Below are 9,174 nucleotides of genomic sequence, written 5' to 3'. Positions count from 1 at the left end.
AGAAAACACCTTCAGTAGAGAATGTAGCTGACCCACTCACTAAAGCGATGACACAGGAGCAGTTGGACTACCATATTAAGAAGATGGGTATTAGATACCATATCGATTGGCTCTAGTGCAAGTGGGAGTTTCATTAGTGTATGCCCTAGGAACCAATCGTGTTGTCGGTATCAGGACATTATATCTTGTAAATGTATTATGAATAAAAGAAAGTGTTCTTATTTCATATGTTGATTTTCTGCTTCATTTATATTATATTATATTTAATATTGCATGTGAAATGTCCGGATGACACAGAACTTCAAAAGATCAAATCATCAAAGAATTCCCTACACAAGTAATGTTAATTGGGCAATAACATTGCATAGTAGGCATGCTGAATGTCCCCATTGAATATCATGTGATGGTATTAGTGTGGGTGATTATAAGAGGTATGTCACTAAGGCATTAGCATGGATAAACGGTTAGTGAACTGTTTATCGAATACGACTTATTACGATGGATCACATGGATATGATCAATGATGCATTGTAGGATCGTGCTAGTGTACCACTGATCCTTAGACCTGAGACATCACGGTTGGATTCAACATAGGATGCATATGGCTCATATGGTGTATAAACACGAGACTAGTCATGTCTTGTGTAATAAACTAGTTTGGTCATATGTTATTCATGTGTGAGGACAAGTGATGGTCAAGATGGGATCTGTTAACTCAAAATAGTCCAATCTCGAGTTCCCAGACGAATGTCAATAAACATTGGACAAGGGAAAACTCTGGCCAGAGTATAATGAATGTCAGATGAAAAGTAGTTTCATTTTGATGAGTTCCATTGTATCGATTGAAAAATCGATTAAGATTAAGTTAAGGGTTTTGACATACCATGAACCATTCTTAATAGGGATTTGATAACGGAGGGATTTGATGACGGAGGGATTTTACTACATGATACGTACGATCAGAATAGGTTCATTGGAGTTTACACTTCATTGTGGTTTAGGGGTTATGGAACATTGCTTGACGTCTACCATAATCAGCGGGAGTTTTGATTATAAAGAGTTATAATGAAGCATATCAAAATTTGTATTGGGCCCATGGCTAGATCACAGTGAACCAAAATGGTCACATATAAAACCAAGCTCAAGGAGAGAGAGTAAAACATATCATTAATCAGATTAATGATGTTCAGACGTAAACGGTTGCATCTGAATTAATGTATTGGTGAGAAATGATTATCCATGGATAACTAGCATAACCAAGGGTAATAAGGATTTATTAAATATTATTATTGAATTGGATTCAATGATGGGGGCAAAAGTGCATTGGTTTTATTCTAAAGGGTTAGAATGTTTAATGGAATTAAAATTTGGTCTAATTATGAATTAACCATAAAACCAAGGACTTGACATAAATGTTTATTCTCAAGTTAATTTTAAATTGTTTGAGACCTTCCCAAAACAATTTAAAATTACACTTTGTGCCCATGGTATATAAATTAAGTATTATACCATTTTAATTAAATTGAATCAATTGAAACAAAATCACTCTCTCATTTTCTCTCTCACTCTCTCGCCTCTCTCTTCCTTGACTTGTGTGGATCACATTTTGGGGTTCTTCACTAAGATTCCAAGAAAGAAGATTCAAGTGTTGAATAGCAAAGGAGTAGGTAATATTCCATCCTTACCATGAAATTTTGTTGGGCATATGTGTTATGTTTGTGTTCTACCTTGCATCCATCATCTTGTTCATCCATTTTACACCATTTCTATGTCCAAAATGCATGAATCCTACAGTCCCGACTCACAAGGCAGAAAAAATTATTAGAAGAATTGTGCAAAGAACAGATTGAGGTGATACCGGGAAAGATTGCCAGGTTAGAAATTCAGTCTACCTTACTAGAAGAGATTAAAGAAAAACAAGTTACTGATGAGTGGTGTCAGAAAATAAGTTAGCAAGTGCTTGAGGGTAAGATACCAGAATTCTAGCTGTTAAATGGTGTCCTCCGGTTTAGAAATCGCTTATGCATTCCCCAAGATGCTGAGTTAAAGAAGAGAATTCTTACGGAGGCTCATGACACACCATACACTGCTCATCCTCGAGCAACCAAGATGTATCAAGACTTAAAAAAGGGCTATTGGTGGCCAGGTATGAAGAAAGATATTGGTGATTTTGTGGCTAAATGCCTGGTTTTTCAACAGGTGAAAGCAGAACACCAAAGGTCGCCAGGATTGCTTCAGCCACTCAGTATTCCTGAATAGAAATGGGAGAGTATATCAATGGATTTTATCACAGGTCTCCTAGGAGTTCAGAAAGGGTTTAATGCCATATAGGTGATAATAGATAGATTAACTAAATCAACCCATTTTCTTCCAGTAAATGAGAGTACTACCTCGGATCAATTCTAGATTTACATTAAGGAGATAGTTAGACTTCATGGAGTGCCCAAGACAATAGTATCATATAGAGATTCCAGATTTGTTTCGGCTTTCTGGACCAGTCTACGGAGAAACTTGGGTACTAGTTTGGCATTTAGAATAGCTTATCATCCTCAGACAGATGGCCAGACTAAGAGAACGAATCAAATACTTAAGGACATGTTGAGGGCATGTTGCATGGATTATAAAATGTCCTGACATGAAATGTTACCCTTGGTGGAGTTTGCCTATAACAATAGCTATTAGTCTACTATTAAGATGGCTCCTTATGAAGCCTTGTATGGTAGACGGTGTAGATCTCCATTACATTGGGATGAGATAGGTGAGAAAGATGTTTTACATACAACTCCTGGGCCGGAAATAATGCAGAAAATGATAGAAGATGTCAAGTTGATCAGAAATAGAATGAAACAAGCCTAAGATAGACAGAAAAGTTATGTGGATTTGAAGAGAAAAGATGTTGAGTTCGAAGTGGGTGATAAAGTGTTTCTGAAAATTTCCCCCTACAAGCGGGTAATGCGTTTTGGTGGTAAAAGAAAGTTAGCATCAAGATACATTGGTCCATTTGAAATGTTACAACGAGTGGGAAAGGTAGCCTATAAGTTGGCGCTACCACCGAGTATGGATAGGGTTCAGAGTGTGTTCCATGTTTCGATGCTTTGAAAGTATGTCAGCTATCCCACCCATATACTGGAAGTAGAGGAAGTGAACTTAGAAGAGAATCTTATTTATGAGGAGCTTCCAATACAGATATTGGACATAAAGATTAAAGAGCTCCGAAACAAGAGTATCCCTCTAGGGAAAGTTCTATGGAGAAATCATAAAGTTGAAGAAGTTACATAGGAGGTAGAGTAAGATATGCAGAACCGTTACCCAAAGTTGTTCATTTGAATTTCAAGGACAAAATTCTTTTAAGCGGGAAGAATTGTGATAATCCATGGATTATACTTTTTTATTAGACTTTTTAGTCGGATTTCAAGTACTTTCTAGTTCATTTTGACCTGAATTGTTGCTTAATTCTTTACATTTCATGTTTCAGGTTAAAATGGACATTTTGAGCTAATTAAGACAAAATTGGAAATTTTGGACTCAGGAAGTAAGCGGATCTCAAAAGTTGGGAGAGTTCTGAAGCAGGGCAAAGCCCTATGAAGCTTGTTCCCAAGGGAGAGAACCGAAGGTCGAAGAATCAAGCGAAGATGCAAGCAAAGGGGTAATTCTGTAAATTCAGAATTTGTAAGGAAGCTTCATCGTGGCGAAGGTTGTTCTTCGCCGCAATGAAGTGCAACAGTCACGCACCAAGTCTGCTTCTTTCTTCGCCACGGCGACGGTTGTAATTTCCAGTTTGTAAAACGCACAGTTTTACTTTTGCGTGTTTTTCTGAGGAATTTGGGGCGAGGTATTTGAGGCGAGGGTCGTTCAGAAAGTAGGGTTAGCAGCTTTTACATTTTCTTAGTTTCATTTTGAGCGTTTTTGGAAATTGAACAAGGGTGAAGATTCGATTTTGAACCAGGAGATTCGTCATTTGGGGAGATTTCTTATCTTTTCTTTTATTTTCATTATGTTAAACTTCAGTATTTTCATTTATTTCATTTGTGTTGTTAATTTAGCCATGAACTAACCCATTTTGGGTTAGGGTTTTGACTGTAGTTTGGATTTTTATGGGTTAAATTATTGAGTATTTTCTTTTCATATGATTTTGCTTTGATTGTGTGTTTATTCTGCATTTACTGATTTTATGTGATGAACATGATGAGATTGAGAAATAAATCATGTTAGGTTTCTTGGGTAATCACCATTTTAGTATTGGATGCTAGAGATAGATTCAAGAACCAATGAAATCATTTTAGGACTCTTGTGCTTAATGAGCTTAGAATTATTAACTTTCAATTTGTTGGGTGCGGAAGGTTAATAGGGAATAGTAGGAAAACATAGCATGAGAAGGTATGTTTGACACTTTAGAGAGTTCGATTTACAATCAATGCATGTGAATATGAATTTAGCATAATTCTTTAGGTTTAACCCTTAACGTCCGAATGAAGTCAAAACCCTACCCGTTTTAATTGAATTGAATTTATCCGTGTTCTTCATCTCGTGTTCATAGTTAAATTTTTAAGTTAGTAATTTCAGCTTTAGTTTTTATTTTTAATTTGCTCCCATTAATCCAAAAGAAATCGATTGCTCCAACTTGAGAACAGTAGGAAACTTAGTGCTTAGTTAGCAATCCTTGTGGGAACGATACTCACTCATCACTTTATTACTTTGTGCGACTAGTATACTTGCTACATATTGCATGTTATAGGAAACACGCATCAAGTTTTTGGCGCCGTTGCCGGGGATTGAATTTTAAGTTAACATTGAGTTTTTCTGTAGTTAGCTAGATTGAGGTTTTAATTTTTGTTTTAAATTTTTAGTTGGTTTGTGATCTCACTTTTTTTCGTTAATTTTGTGCAGTTTATGCGAAGAGCGAGACGTCAGCCATTGGTTCTTGTTGATCTTGAGATTGAGAGAACCGCCAGACGACTTAACAGAGAGAGAAGAGAAAGAGAGGATATTGTGATTGAAACAGAAGAAATGGTTGTTGAGATGGCAGAACCAGAGAACAAGACATTAAGGGAATTTTCAGTTCCCACGGTTAATGGCAGTGGGTCGAGTATTACTAGGCCTACGGTGCAAGCCAACAGCTTTGAGATTAAGCCGGCAATCATCCAGATGATCCAGCAGTCGGTAAGGTTTAATGGTGATTTGAAGGAAGATCCGAATCAGCATATTGCGAACTTCTTGGAAATTTGTGACACCTTCAAATCGAACGGAGTATCAGATGACGCCATTAGATTGAGGTTATTCCCATTCTCATTAGGGGATAAAGTTAAGGGGTGGTTAATGGCACTACCACCAGGAACTATCACAACTTGGAATGATTTAGCACAGAAATTCCTGACCAAGTTCTTCCCTCCAGCTAAATCAGCAAAACTGAGAAATGATATCACATCATTTCTACAAGATGAGTCTGAGTCATTGTATGAGGCTTAGGAGAGATACAAAGAGTTAATGAGGAAATGTCCACGCCATGGGTTGCCAGTTTGGCTTCAAGTCCAAACATTCTACAATGGACTGATTGTTAATGTGCAAACCATGGTTGATGCAGCCTCAGGAGGAGCCTTGCATAATAAGACACCAGAGGAGGCTTATGAGTTGCTTGAAGTTTTGGCAGGTAACAACTATCAAAGACCAAATGAGAGAGCAATACCAAGAAAATCTGCGGGTCTATATGAAGTTGATGCTTTTACAGCCATCTCAGCCCAACTCACGGCATTCAGAAACAGTTGGGAAGTGTGCATGTGAACTCTATTCAAGCACCTCAACTAACTTGTGATTTTTGTGCAGGAAACCATGTGAGCAGCGAGTGTCAAGTGGGGAACACATTTGCTTAGTCATCTTCATCAATGGAGCAAGTGAACTACTTGGCAGGAAATCAGAGGCAACCAAACAACCCATACTCCAACACCTATAACTCAGGGTGGAAAAATCATCCAAATCTAGCTTGGGCAATCAGAACCAGCAAAATAATCAATGGAACCAAAGGACATTGCCAAACAACCAACCAGGGGTGAATAATCAACCGGGAGATCCAAGAGTGACAAAGTTGGAGGATATGTTTGGAAAATTTATGCAGGAAACCATGGGGTTTATGAATGAGACGAGGACAAATTTTAGAAATCAAGGGGCGTCCATTCGGAATCTTGAGGTACAGATGGGCCAATTGGCCGAGAAGCTCAGGGGTCTTTACCAAGCAACACGGTGAGCAAGCAAACGCAATAATTTTGAGAAGTGGGACAGTTTTGGAAGAAGTTGAGCAAGTTGGAAAGGAAGATTCTGAAGAAGAAGTTGATGAAGAGATCATTGTTGATGAGAAACCAAGTGGTTTAGAGGAAGAGAACAAGAAGAAGGAAGAAAGCCAAAAGAAGAAGGAGAAATTGCCATTCCCCAAGATACCACCAGAGTTGGCACATCACACCCCACCTGTGCCTTTTCCTCAGAGATTGAAGAAAAAGAATCAAGATAAGCAATTTTCAAAGTTTATTGAAATTTTTAAAAAATTGCATATTAACATTCCTTTTGCAGATGCATTGCAGCAGATGCCGAGTTATGTGAAGTGTTCCTTAAGGAAATCCTTTCGAACAAAAAGAAGTTAGAAGATGAGGAAACGGTGATGCTCACGGAGGAGTGCAGCGCCATTCTCCAGAAGAAGTTACCCTCGAAGCTCAAAGATCTAGGGAGTTTTACTATTCCATGCATTATAGGAGATATTACTTTTGATCGTGTTTTGTGTGATTTAGGAGCTAGTATTAATTTGATGCCCTTTTCTGTTTTTAGGAGATTGGGAATTGGTGAAGTAAAGCCAACGACCATGTCGTTGCAACTAGCGGATAGATCCATAAAACACCCGAGGGGGATAGTAGAAGATGTGTTGGTGAAGGTGGGTAAGATAATCTTTCCGACAGATTTTGTGGTGTTGGAAATGGAAGAGGATAAGGAAATTCCTCTGATTTTGGGCTGACCATTCTTGGCCACGGGGAGAGCACTAATAGATGTGCAGGAAGGGAAGTTACTATTGAGAGTTCAAGATGAAACAGTAACTTTCAATGTCTTTGAGGCAATGAAGTTTCCGTCTGAATCAGATTCATGTTTTAGTGTCAATGTGGTGGACAAATTGGTTGTGGACGCTATTGAAGAGAACACCCCACAATTACCTCTAGAAGCATGTATAGCCAAATCAAAAATAGTGGAGGTAGATGAGTCAGCTAGTAATGAATGTGCTAGGATGTTAGAAGCACTTCAACCGATTGATGAGAGTTAAGATGTAGAATTTGAGGAGTTTGATTTTGACAAAAAGAAGGAGAAGGAAAAAAATGAAGAACCTCCAAAGCTTGAATTGAAACCCTTACCTTCCCACCTCAAATATGTATATCTTGGAGACTCAAAAACTTTCTCGGTGATCATTAGTTCAGGTTTGAGTAAATTAGAGGAAGAGCGATTGATTAGGGTGTTGAGGGAACATAGACTAGTAATTGGATGGACCATTTCGGACATTAGAGGTATCTCGCCATCATTTTGCATGCATAAAATGCTCGTGGAGGATGATTTTAAGCCTATAGTGCAACCACAATGGAGATTGAATCCTTCGATGAAGGAAGTGGTGAGAAAGGAGGTGGTGAAACTCTTAGATGCGGGGATTATTTATCCTATTTCCGATAGTCCATGGGTGACCCCAGTACAAGTGGTTCCGAAAAAGGGATGTATCACGATAGTAAGGAATGAGAGTAACGAGTTGATATCAACTAGGATGGTGATGGGCTGGAGAATGTGCATTGACTACTGGAAACTGAATAAGGCAACAAGGAAGGATCATTTCCCACTACCTTTCATTGATCAGATGCTGGAGATGTTGGTAAGACATGCCTATTACTGTTTCCTGGATGGTTATTCAGGATATAACCAGATTTCCATCACTCCTGAGGATCAAGAGAAGACGACCTTCACTTGCCCCTACGGCACCCTTGCTTACCGAAGGATGCCTTTTGGGTTATGCAATGCACCAGCGACATTTCAGAGAAGTCTTCATGGATGACTTCTCAGTTTTTTGTTCGTCTTTTGATAATTGTTTAACTAATCTTTCTCTTGTTTTGCAGCGATGTAAGGAGACGAACTTGGTGCTCAATTGGGAGAAGTGTCACTTCATGGTTCAAGAGGGAATAGTGCTCGGGCATAGGATTTCCAAGGACGAAATAGAAGTTGATCGAGCAAAGACAGAAGTGATTGAGAAGCTGCCACCACCATCAAATGTCAAAGCGGTCCGAAGTTTCTTGGGGCATGCGGGGTTTTACAGACGCTTCATTAAGGATTTTTCTAAATTTCTAAACCCCTTTGCAATCTGTTGAATAAAGATGTTGTTTTTGACTTTAATGATGATTGCATGCATGCCTTTCTAACTCTAAAAAAATTATTAGTATCTACACCTATTATTGTAGTTCCCGATTGGGGACTATCATTTGAATTAATGTGTGATGCTAGTGATTTTGCTCTAGGGGTATTTTTAGGACAGAGGAAAAACAAAGTGTTGTATGTAATTCAGTATGCTAGCAAAACACTCATTGATGCACAATTGAATTACACCACCACTGAAAAAGAATTGTTGGCTGTAGTTTTTGCTTTTGACAAGTTTCGTTCATATTTGTTAGGTGCAAAGGTGATCGTCTACACGGACCATTCAGCACTCAGGCACCTATTGGCAAAGCAAGAAGCAAAACCTCGACTAATAAGATGGACCATACTACTTTAGGAGTTCGAGTTGGAAATTCGAGATAAGAAGGGGTCAAAAAATGTTGTGGTAGATCACTTGTCAAGGATTGAGAGACCAATCAAGGGAACTGAGGAGGAAATCCCAATTAGAGAAACATTTCCGGATGAGAAACTAATAAGAGTGGATGAAGCACCATGGTATGCTGATTTTGCAAATTATCTATCATCAAGGGTACTCCCAAGTGATATGACATACCAACAAAAGAGAAAATTCTTCTCAGATTTGAAGTATTATTTTTGGGAAGAGTCATTTCTTTACAGACATTGTGCTGATCAAATGATATGGAGATGTGTCCCGGATGAGGAGATGGAAAGCATTCTATGGCTTTGTCATGAGAAGGAAGGAGGTGGCCATTTTGGAGGAGCTAGGACAGCAGC

The 9,174-nt window shown here is 38.6% G+C and overlaps 1 non-coding gene across 1 annotated transcript; it reads right to left on the bottom strand.

Annotated features, from left to right (window-relative positions):
- Positions 1 to 5,403: 5,403 nt before the first annotated feature.
- LOC116111413 lies at positions 5,404 to 5,510 on the bottom strand. Its single transcript, XR_004125068.1, has one exon. It is a non-coding gene; the product is annotated as a small nucleolar RNA R71 (small nucleolar RNA).
- Between the last annotated feature and the right edge of the window lie 3,664 nt (positions 5,511 to 9,174).

The sequence above is a fragment of the Pistacia vera genome, unplaced genomic scaffold, assembly GCF_008641045.1.
Source record: "Pistacia vera cultivar Batoury unplaced genomic scaffold, PisVer_v2 Contig634, whole genome shotgun sequence".
Lineage (NCBI taxonomy): Eukaryota > Viridiplantae > Streptophyta > Magnoliopsida > Sapindales > Anacardiaceae > Pistacia > Pistacia vera.
Note: the sequence above shows the minus strand (reverse complement) of the source record. Positions and strands in the feature narration are given on the sequence as shown.